Source organism: Vicia villosa, linkage group LG4 (genome assembly GCF_029867415.1).
Source record: "Vicia villosa cultivar HV-30 ecotype Madison, WI linkage group LG4, Vvil1.0, whole genome shotgun sequence".
Taxonomy (NCBI): Eukaryota; Viridiplantae; Streptophyta; class Magnoliopsida; order Fabales; family Fabaceae; genus Vicia; species Vicia villosa.
This window is the reverse complement of record NC_081183.1, coordinates 6,007,401-6,020,103: the sequence shown is the minus strand read 5'-3', so window position 1 is coordinate 6,020,103 and position 12,703 is coordinate 6,007,401. Positions and strand designations below refer to the sequence as shown.

General features: G+C 31.2%; 1 long non-coding RNA gene across 1 annotated transcript; it reads left to right on the top strand.

The window, feature by feature from the left end:
* Positions 1 to 2,509: 2,509 nt before the first annotated feature.
* LOC131594366 (uncharacterized) lies at positions 2,510 to 12,249 on the top strand. Its single transcript, XR_009281336.1, has 4 exons — positions 2,510 to 2,676; positions 2,794 to 2,932; positions 6,773 to 6,891; positions 11,951 to 12,249. It is a non-coding gene; the product is annotated as an uncharacterized LOC131594366 (long non-coding RNA).
* Positions 12,250 to 12,703: the final 454 nt, after the last annotated feature.

The window sequence follows — 12,703 nt, the reverse complement described above, 5'->3', positions numbered from 1 at the left end:
AATATGAATAATCGTTGTTATAAGATGCGGGCTTTCTAGTTTACTACGATGGTAACTGAACCGTGATTGTAAGTACCAGATATACAACCACACGCTACATAATAATGCCTGGTCCGGCGTGGTTATATATCGTTCCTAACTGTTGTTAAATGCCTTTTCCGTAGTAGTGATGGTTAGACCATGGAGGTCTTGAGAATTCACATTAGGACGAAAGTTGCCAATAATAGAAAATGGAAGTTTGAGTATGTCAGAGAGTTGTACAATGGGCAGAAAATTGAACTCAAGCAAAGTCAAGTGTTAACTTAAGTATGAGATATAAGAAGTGTATTCATCTTCTTACTTATGAGCAATTCAGGGATGATTTCAATTTTAGGGAGGAAGAATGTAATATTCCATATCCTCTTAAATGCCATATCCCTTGTCAGTTGAGCCAAATTGAGTTCCTCAATGCTATATTCCTTATTAGTTGAGACAAATGGGGGTGATTAGTGAACTCAAATGAGGTTAATTCTTATTCAATTAGCATGATCCTTGCTAGTTAATCAATGAAAGGACATTTTGGTATCATTGGTAAATGCCTATTCTTCACTATGGGACAAAAGTTCAACCTAGAGATTTCTCTTTACTTTCTCTTATACTTCTAATTCCATCCATTTGTTAGTAAGAATAAAATAGAAAGAAAAAAAGAGAAAAGAAGATAAAGAAGGATATAAGAAGAGAAACAAGAGAAAATGAGAAGAGGAGAAAAGAGAACATCTTGGAAACAAAGATCAAATCTTGACCAATCAATAACTCATCTTCATTCTTTCATCATCTTCATCTTCTAGAGGTGAGTTTCTAGTTAGACATAACTTTAAGGCAAAAATTCATGAATTGGGTTTTAGGGTTTTGTGATTTCTTTATTTGTTTATGAAATTGGTATTTGAAGCATGATTCTTGCTATGTATCATGTTGATCTTGTAACCCCTTGATGTTATGTTGTGTTGTTGTATTGATGTTATGATGTGATAGTATGAGTTAATATGTGTTTGGATTGAAGAAAATGTGAAAACAAGTGAAAATTGAGCATTTTTCATTCTAGCTAGTGCGATAATCAATTACTGACTTAAAATTGGGTTTTTAGAATGTTTTGAGGGCTAGTAATCAATGACCCCATACTGATAATCGATTACCAAAGACTATGGGAAAATTTGTAGAATTGAAAATAATGTATCTTGAGTTCTGTAGCTCGAAATGAGACGTAGTCAGATGCATTGGAAACTAATGTAGAGAGATATAACATAGATTAGTTTCTATGTTCTTGTTACTCTCTAATTCCCTATTGGGTCCCGTTAACCTCACAATAGGATGATCGTACGTGCGCTTACTTTGTGGCGCGTAGGTGGATTAACTCAGACTAAAGCACATTTCATGAAAGCTTCACGTAATAATTAATTAGCAAGTTAATTGAAGAACTTGTAAGAAAACCATATATTAATGACAATTAATTACTTGATTGATCATGTTATACTATATCATGTATACTTATGACTTGTGCAATGATTTGTTTCCCTGTTTCCACCATAAAACGGGAATTGTAACTCCGGCTGATATGAGGTCAGATACATTGGAAAACAAGTCCAATTATCTATATTTCGGTATAGATAAATCATGCTGATGTTCTAATTATTGGTTGGATAACGGTGATGAAGTATTTTGTGCGATTCATTATTAATATTATGTTGTGTATGTATTGAGTAGATAATGAATAAATCAAGTTCCATGATGATAAGTGAGAGTAAACCTAGATTTATAGCTAGATGAACAAAATTAAAAAGATAAATTAGGTTATGCTAAATAAATTAGGTTGTGACACTAGAATGTAATAGGCGCATCAGTGTCACTAGAGACGAGTCGTTCCATCTATGAGAATGTTGGAGACATTAATGAAGAACGATGTCATAGTTACGATTCAATCAGCTTAATTATACAAAACCATCTTATAATATTTTGATTTTTATATAATCACATGGGAAATATGTAAAATCCCATGGTGGTTGTGATACAACCACATGGAGATTGCTAAGACTAATCGTGTATTCGAAAATAACCCTTATTTACACTTGTCCCGAGTTTGAGACTTATATAGAATAGTAACCGAAAAAGAAAAATCATTAAATAGATGACTAATACATAGTTCTAATCACACAAATGCGTGAGGTACAACCAACAATTTATTTTATTTTATTTTAATTTTTAAGTATTGTGGTTAGACTCTTGACACAATTATCATGTCAAAAGAATAAATTTCAAACAACAGAATAAATCCCTTACCTAGACGGGGGCATTGAGTCACCAAAACATTCTTTTGGACTATAAGAATGGCATTAATTGTTGAGTAATAAAATATAAAAAAAAAAAAAAAAAAGACATAACGGCTCTTAACCGTGTAGTCCCCATTGCACACTTTAACCATCATGCTATCCAGCTTTACACACATTTCCACATTCAATTGGTACTCACACTCACTCTTTAGACACTGCCCAATCATTATGTCACCTAATTTAACGGCTATAACGTTCACTTCTTCAACCTTTAATGCCGAACTTCTCATTTTGAGCTTCCGATTCAAAAACACCTCACCTCACTCACTCAACATTTTCCACCATGTTAGATGGACTACTTCGCCGCCAAATGGTTCGCTCCGTTGTTTCATTTTTATTGCACTATTTGCTTTCTTGTTCGTTTGTTCATGAAGTCAATTTAGAGCGTAGTTATATATGCTGCTGTTGATATACTGTCATTGCTTTTCAGTAAACCAAGAATCGGATTGAAGTGATAAGGAGATAGAGAAGAGCTACGGAGAAGTTTCTCAAGAAAGATATCAATGCCTACGGAAGGGTAACTAATTCGTTTTACGATTGCTTAGAGGAATGAGGAAGTTATAACACAGGTTAGTGATTCTAGATTGCTTAGAGTAATTTATTTATGGATAGTATAATGTTTATATTTTATTTTAGTTTTCATTTTTTATGATTTTACGATTTGATCTAAGAAAATTTATTATTAACACAGAAATTTATTTTAAAAAAATCATACGAAAAAAATTTAAATTATTTTAAAAATACAAGGGATACTCAACCTAAATACAAAAGAGAGAAAAAAACACTAATTCATAAACACAGCATGATTCGACATCCAAACCATTTTAGACTCACTAAGATATCCTAATGATCTAGCACTTATAATCTCAAGAGTCCATTTTATCCCCCATTAAACATATTATCATTATGATTAACCAAATAGTCCTCAAAATGGAAATTCAAATTAGAATCCGACAATTTCTCTTAACTTTCCCCCACATCTCAGAGTAAAGAAAAACATTCAGCTTGAACCGGTTGCGATGAAGATAAAGTGAGAGAGTAAGAGAATATTAGAGAGAAAATTATTGAGGGTGAAAAATCAAACTGTCATTCACTTTTATACACAATACATCATAGAGTATTTATAAGCAAGTTACAATGACTAGAACCTAAAAACATCAAATAACAAAATTGGAAATTGCAAAACTCAGGTTTATAATTGGTTACGGCAAACTACGTAACCGAGCACCACTATATATAACTAGACAAAAACAGAAACTAAAACAACTTTGTGCGTAACCGGTTATGGGATTTTGCATAACTGATTACCAACCCAATAAATCACTATTTTGCTTTCCAGAAGTGCTTATTTGATAAGCTTAGACCTCCGATCAACTTCTAGTAACTTATTCCATGCATTTGAATTATAGTTTTCAACTAACATTTGATCCACCCTACTTTGAAAATAAGCTGAAAATAGTTTAAGAAAATGTTTCATGAGCTATTAGTCCAGCTAATTCAGTAAATTAATGCTTCATATCCCCGTAGTTGATATCAAATGAAAATGCTATTGTTATTTGTGCAATTTGGATTGTACCTGTGCATTAAATTGATTAAATCATGTTAGTCAACAATAAACATGACAGTCAGCAATATAATTGAAAGATCCTATCAATACTCATATTTGGTTCTATGAAAACAACAAAAATGAACAGATCAATCTTATAAAGAAGAAAATTAAGTAACTCATCTCATAAAAATACAACGACGGTTGATTCACTGTCGTGACCTTTGATGAATTATAGGTGCGCGACGGTTGGTTCACCGTCGTGGATATAATTTATAGGGGCGACTGTTGATGTACAGTCGTGTTAAATGTTTTAGGACGGTAATTTGATCGTCGTAGACTTTAATTTACGGCGGTTTATTGATAACCATCATAATTTTTTATTAATTTTAAAAAAAAGTAAGGGCGGTTGGTGTTAACCGTCGTAACAACTGTCTCTAGATGCGAATCACGACGGTTATCAAGTAACTGTCGCAATTTTTATGTTGTTAAACCCTAATTTTCTTGTAGTGAATCCAAAAGAAAAAGAAACCATTGGTGTAGCTCTATAAAGCTTTAAAAGGGATCATCGGTCTAGGGTTGATCTCATTTATACCTTTCAATATATCCATTATTTGCCTGCAATTTGAAATTTTCTCAGTGTTAAAGAGTTTGACATTGTAATCTTAAAAGACAGAGTTGAATCATCAATTTTAAAACTCAACTTTCCTGTTGTTATTTTGCAGGTTACTAATTTGCACACACAATTTACCTGCTTCTTTGTTTGTAAACCTGTAAAACATATATATGAAATCATGGATGTAAATGTTAGGTTATAGAGTCAAATAAATATGAAATAATTTGGGAGTAATTCACAATACATGAGCATTAGCCTCACAAGTAGATACAACACCGACAAAATACGGTATGCATGAAATCATGAGTGTACAGTATGCATTAATCCCTAAACAAAAAATTGTTCAGCAACAAAATCTTTTTCTTTCTAACAACAAAACGAAATAGTAAACTCGAAATTGAGGTTAAAAACAGCAAATTAAAGAAAGATTCAAAGCAAGAAAAAAACTAACTAATAATAGAACAAAAATATTCCCATGAAACAAAAAGATCTGAAATTGAACTTCAAACATGAAACCAACAACTTTCCCGTCATTTTCCAAGCTTGGAAGAAGGGTTTTCTAAGCGATTGAATCCAAGATCAGAGAACGGTGAGCAATTGAGAGAGAGTGAATATTAGCGTTGAATAAGAGAAAGAGAGAGAAAAAATGAGAGAGGAGTTGATGAGCAGAGAAAAGTTATGTGAAAAAGTGAAATTTGAAATTGTGTTGGGTGTTATGGAGGGAAGTAGACTAAATCAAATTGGACCAATAAGAATGTAACACTTGTTGAAAAAAGTGAAAATTTTGTGTTGTATTTAGTATATGATAGATAGTAGATTAGTCAGTTTGGCCAATTGATTAGTATATGATAGACAGTAGATAGTAGATAGTAGAATAGTAGATAGATAGTAGATAGATAGATTTTCCTTTGTAAATGTAATTTTTGCAAAGGATAAATTGGAATTTTTTCAGAATCAATCAACCTAAAAGAATGAAAACAATTACATTAGTTATTTTAAAAATAATTAAAATTTCTTATTTAAAACAAACAAACGTGTAGCATAAATATATGAAAAATGATTTGGTATAGGAAATGCAATAACAGCTTTTTTTTTCTTTTTCTAAAAGTATTGAATGGTACAAAGGATTAGCTGGCAGCATCTTGAATTTAAAGAAAAAGTAGTGGTTTCATTTTCTCACTCTCCCTGCATCTTCCCAAAACTTAAAAGTAAAACTTTGATCGTATATTAATTTGTGTCTTAAAAAAATTACACTAATTAAAATCTATGATAAATAAAACAAATAGATTTTGTTAAATTTATAGAAATTATAGTTTGGTTGAGAAATTTTCCTATAAAATTTCACCTCCAAATATTTATTTCTTTTAAATTAATGAAGTCTAGCAGAAGACATTTTCTTCAGAACTACGACAGAATTTTGATTAATTATACAAGGTAAAAAGAATGAAAAAAAATTACATTAATTATTCTAAAAAATATTAAAATTTCTTATTTAAAACAAACTAACGTGTAGCTTATATGCTTTAATTCCTAACAAATTTCTCACCCAAACTCACACACTCGCACACTTTTCTATCCTATTTCTACTATTATAAAGAGACGGAGTAGAGAGTTACAAACACACAAAACTAAAGCAGCATAAGCACCAAATACCTCACAAGAGTCTATGGGTGTGTTTGGATTGGCGGTGGACAGAATTGATTCTAGTAGAATTGAGTTTGGTAGAATTGATTCTAGCAGAATTGAGTTTAACATAATTGATTTATGTTTGGATACATTTTTGTAAAAGTGAGTTGAATAATAAATTACAGTGTAAAAATCATCCAGAATCAATTCTGGAGGTAGAAGCTACAAATTCTAACTTCAAATAGAATCAATTCTGGAGACAGAATCAATTCTACTTTTGTCAAACCAAACATCTTAAAATCACCCAGAATTGATTCTACACCTCTAAAATTGTTTTTGGCCTTTTCAAAAGCCAAACCAAACATGCACTATGTCCCTCTCTTTTCACACGGAAGCATCCGAACCAGCTTTTTACAAACAATTCAAAGTAAAACTCAGAAGCCAACACTTCAAAGTAAAACGTGTCTCCCTCTGCATATTCCCAACACTTCAAAGTAAAACTTATCTCCTTCACCCACCTTCTGCTCACTCAAGTTTGCTTTCGGATCTAAGAGTTTCGGTAAATTACTGATGACTTTCTAAAATATTTGATTGTGTTGTTTTTCTGTTTGTATTTACCAGCTTTTAACATTATTCAGCCTCTGTTGAAAGCTATCTATCTAACAACACCAGTCGAGCCGACTTTCAGATGATAGCGTAATCATATTGGAGGAGAGGATTTATTTTTTATTCTTCAAAAGGTATATTTTACTGCATTTTTTTCCCTTGTTAGTTGTTATTAAGTTATTTATCTCATCTTGTTCTTTATCACTTCTATAAATATATTTATTCCTTCAATAAAACAATTTTCATTCAGTTATAAACCGTTTTGTATATATAAACTAATTTTAAACCAATTTATAATTACAAACCGGTTTTATATTGTAAATTGGTTTAAAAACTAGCTTTGGGTTTTATGTTGTAAATTTGGTAGATAGAGGCAAAACTTTGATAATCGAATTTTGTGTAGATTAAAAGAGATTCTGAATGATTGTTAACCTCTACATAATAAATCTGGAAAAGAAATACCTTTTGCTTAACCAATCTCATTTTTGAAAAATTAGGCTATTGAATTCTTCTGTGTGGATGTTAGAGTTTTCATTAGTTTTAGAATGAGAATCTCAATCTAAAAATAAACTCATAGCAATTGACATTCATGCATAAGATTTTAAAATAAATTTTACGAACTTGTCGATTAGAGAAAGAGAATGTTTTATTTTAAACTACGTAAATTTCTGCATACATATATATGTTATTAATAATTTTAATATCACTATAAAACTCTAGGATGAATACTTTAAGTGTATTCTTTTTTATAAATATAAAAGAATACGACTTGGACAACCACATACTTTTCATTATTTGAATAACTTAAATCATCCTATTTCTTACAGTATATAAACAAATGTAGTTCAATATCAGGTTGCTTGCTGCACGTTCTGGTTACAAAAGTCATTATGGAAAAATATCATTCTCAGATATCATTACCTTTTTCTTTAATCACTAGCACTTTTATATTTCTCCAACTCTTCTTTAGCCAATTTCATGTTACCGTAGATGAAATGTACACGTCTTGTGCACCTTTTAGTTGCGGTAATTTCATCAATATAACATATCCTTTATGGAACCTTAACACACCATCTAGCTACTGCGGAAGCCCTGAGTTTATGCTTGACTGCCAAAATGGTAGATTGACTATCGAAATGATGTCTCAAAATTTTTACATCCTTCATATAAATCAAGCCTCTCAAGTTTTGAGGATTGCAAGAGATGATTTATGGGTTTTCTTCTTGGAAATGAGTGTTCTAATCCCAAACATTATACTAATGTGGAAATAGATTACCATTTCTTCCATTACACTTCCAACAATGAAATGTATACTATATTGTATATGTGTGCTTCTCTTCCAAATTCATACTTCACTCCCTCGTTTCAAACTTCTTTTGAAGTAATTAGTTGTTATATGAAGAAATTTGAAATGAAGGAGTAAAGTATGAATTTGGAAGAGGATCACACTCATACAATATAGTATACATTTCATTGTTGGAAGTGTAATGGAAGAAATGAGAATCTATTTCCACATTAGATAATGTTTGGGACAAGAAAACTCATTTCTAGGAAGAAACCCTATAAATCGTCTCTTGCAATCCGCAAAACTTGAGAGGATTGATTTATATGAAGGATGTAAAATTTTTGAGACATCATTTCCATAGTCAATCTACCATTTTGGCAGTTAAGCATAAACTCAGGGCGTCTGCAGTAGCTAGATTGTGTGTTAAGGTTCCAGAAAGGATAGATTATATTGATGGAATTACCGCAGCTAAAAGGTGCACAAGATGTGTACATTTCATCTGCGGTAACATGAAATTGGCTAAAGAAGAGTTGGAGAAATATAAAAGTGCTAGTGATGAAAGAAAAAGGTAATGATATTTGAGAATGATATTTTTCCATAATGACTTCGGTAATCAGAACGCGCGACAACCAACCTGAAATTGAATTACATTTGTTAATATACTGCAAGAAATAAGATGATTTAATTTACTCAAAGATTGAAACGTATGCAGTTGTCCCAACCGCATATTCGTAAAAGAAAATGACACTTAAATTATTCATCCTATAATTTTATAGTGATATTAAAATTATTAATAACATATGTACAGAAATTCACATAGCTTGAACAAGTTGAAATATAATTCTGTTTGCGCGCAGAGTGAATGATATTTGGAGGATAAGTTTAGAAGAAAATGTCTTCCCCTAGACTTCATTATTTTAAAGAAATAAATATTTGGAGATAAATTTTATAGTAAAAGTTATCCAACCCAATTATAACAGCTATTCTTTACTTTATCTTTAACCAATATTGTTATTCTTTACTTTCTCTTTAACCAAGATTACAAGGATTACAAGAATAACAAATAACCCTCTCAACCTAAATTAAGATTTTTCGTGTGCAATGATGAGAGACTAGTATACTATTTATAATAAGAAAAATTCTATGGTGAAGTTGTAACACCCTTCTAAACCCCGCGGCAATTTTAAAAATTAATCAGAGTAAAACATATGCACAAGGGTGCCACAATTATTTAAAATAAATAAGTCAACTAAGGTCAAAGTCATGCCTCATTAGGAAACGGTTCACCAAAACCTAAATCATGTTTATCACAGCGGAATACTAAACATCATCAAATACAACCAAATGGAATCATAATTCAACATCAAATAAAATGGATAGTTTCATAAAAACTTCAATAACTATCGTTCCCCAGTGTTACAGATCAGAGCATGACCGACACGACCCAACATAAACGGATAAACTCTATGAGTCATCCTCACCAAGCACTAATGCCGCTACTCCTCAATCTGGAAATGACAACATGTAAGGGTGAGTCTCATTCTCAATTAGTAAATATTATGCAATTCATAAGCAACAAGCATCATAATATACCGTTCACCCAATTATACATATTCAGATTCACATCCATTATTAATTCACACAATAATAGATCTTATCACATACTACAGAAATCCATACAATCATATTATGACAAAAATGCATATGACACAACTGACACTATGCATGTGGTACCAATAAACCGTGGAATCAATCCACCTAACCGATCTACGCCTCATCGAGATACGGCCCACCGACACAATTTCCACACAATGGGAAATATGCCCACCAACGATCCAAACCTCACCGGGATCCAACATCAATGCATATGAATGAATGAAACACATATAACATACTTAAAACACACTAAATCACGATGAGCAACTCATCTCAACACCACATCACCGAATAAGTATGTACATGTTTTCAACATAATTCAAATAATCATGCATCCATCACAATCATAATAACAAATCATACCAATTCATCATCACATCAAACACATTGTCACACCTATTTCATATGCACACAATGTTCAATTCTCATCAAGTAATTAAATCGAGTTTTTAAAGAAATAAGGTCGGATAATACCAATATTCATCGTTCATCATATAAAACATTTAATTACTTGCACAACGCCCAAAACGACACTAAGAAATGATACACGAATCAAAAGATACATTATTTTGAAGTTTGGAAAAATTCACACACAGCAAGGCTCGCTCAGCGGAGCAAGGCAGAAGCGAAACCCTTCAGACCCCCGCTCAGCGGACCTCAAGCAACGTCAAACAGAAGCGAACCACGTTGGGACCTCCGCTCAGCGGACCCCCCACCGCTCAGCGGACCTGCGATTTCAGCAAACCTCAAGTCTGCGACAGACCCTGCGATTTCACTCCCCTTTCGTCCAAAAACGATTCCAGACATCACATACAGGCATACAATCATCATATATTCAATTATACACTATAAAACATCATCCAAACTCATTATTAATCAACTATTTCACACAATTATCATCAATTCAATCCAATTAGAATACCCTAACCTAACAAATTCCAAATATCTAATTGAATCAAACCATACATCAGTCTACCTATTACCTAAGACCACATAAGAGATACTAAAAGGAAGAGTCCCCCCTTACCTCGATGAATCTCTTGAATGCTCTCCTTCCGGTTTCACGTTCTTGCCTCTTTCTCTTCTCTTTCTCTTTTCACGTGTTCTTCCTTTTCTCCCCAAATGGTTCCCTTTTCTTATTTTATGAAAAATAAAATAAAATAGATTAACCACAACTTAGTAAAAGGCCTAACTAGTTAGCACCCCCCCTTTTACTATCACCACACCATAAGCCCAATACCTCATATTCCATCATTCTCCAATTAAATCCAATTTAAAATTCCAAAATTCCAATTATTTAATTTAAATCCAAATTAAATTAATAAACTGAAATTATGGGTGTTACAGAAGTCATTAAAATGACTTCTCTAAAGAAGTTACATTCTAACCAATCAGAATTATGCCCTCAACCCTAAAATTCCATAAAGGACTGTATCATTTAAGTCACTTACTGTAGTAATTTTTTAGTTATGAATATTGCAATTAAGTTCCTAACATATTAATATTTTTTTTTTAAATTGTTATGTTTAAAATGAAAATCAATTAAAATACAATTAATGAAAACAACTTTAATTTAATCTTTCTCACTTCATATTCATTATTGAACAACTTTAATTTAACCTTCCTCACTTAATTAGAACTCTAATTTTGTTTTCGTTCTCATTTTTTAACTAAAGTGTTCGTCCGCTAATTTTTATCAATCAACACAACATTCATCTTCATCTCCATATTCATCTTCATATTCTTTGCCAACACTGCACACGAACATCAACACAATATTCATCGACTTCATCCCTATTCCTTTGAGATTGTCCCATTCAATTGCTCACCAAACATATCACGATAAAAAATCTGACTGTGTTCGTATAGAGCACGCGGTTTCTAAGGTAAATTAAAAAAAATTTTGTTATATTTGTTTGAAATTAATGATTAAGATTAATTGATTTCAAATAAAGTATAAATGGAATCGTTAAGCTCGATTTCAAACTGAGAATTAGGATTTATGCCTGAATTTGTTTTATTTATATGAATTTAATATTTGATGATTTCAAATTTTTAAATTTGGTGGTTATCTTTGAATTAGGTCCCTGGATTGAATCAATTGGGGTTGATGTTGAGTTTTGTTGTGTTAAAAATTGTGATAATTCAGATTTGGTGTTAAATTTGATTTAAATTTTATGCTTGATTGAATAGGAAATTAGGTATTGTGGTTTATGTTGGGTTTTGGTGTGTTAACAAATGTGTTAGTTCAGGTTTACTATGGAAAACCACAACGGTTATGATTCCAACAACGACGAATATGTTGAAGAATCAGATTATGCTAAGGATGCACTACAACATTTTTGGCTTTAGGCCACGGAAGAATAGGCAACGGCATAAAAAGCGTTGTCTATAAGGTAATAAACCACGGTTTTTTGCTTGTTGATAAATTTCTAGATTTTTAATAAAAACCATAGTGTATACACTTTATGCTGCGGTGTTGTAACCGTGGGCAAAACAAAACCGTCCCCTATTTACTTTTAACCACGGTTTTTAAATTGTTGTCATAGTCTATACTAAAGACTACGATTTTGATATAAAAATCTTGTAAATTTAAATTAAAAATGCTTTTAAAATTGGCCACTGCAGGATGTGTACGTAACTATTCTTAAACAAACCAACCTTAACCACCCATACAAACTTATATTATCAGCAAGTATTTATATATATATATATATATATATATATATATATATATATATATATATATATATATATATATATATATATATATATATATATATATATATAAAACTGTATTTTTTTTACTATAGTTATAATATATTGAAGCATAAAATTTTACAACTTTACTCATTCCAATTATTCATGTCCAAAACTTAAAATGAATTTAAGATAAATCAAATATATTCAAAATGTAACGTTTGTAACTAATTATAAATATTAAAAAATACACAATTTTTTTAATATTAGTAAGGTATTTAATAAAATTTATGTTAAAAATATAT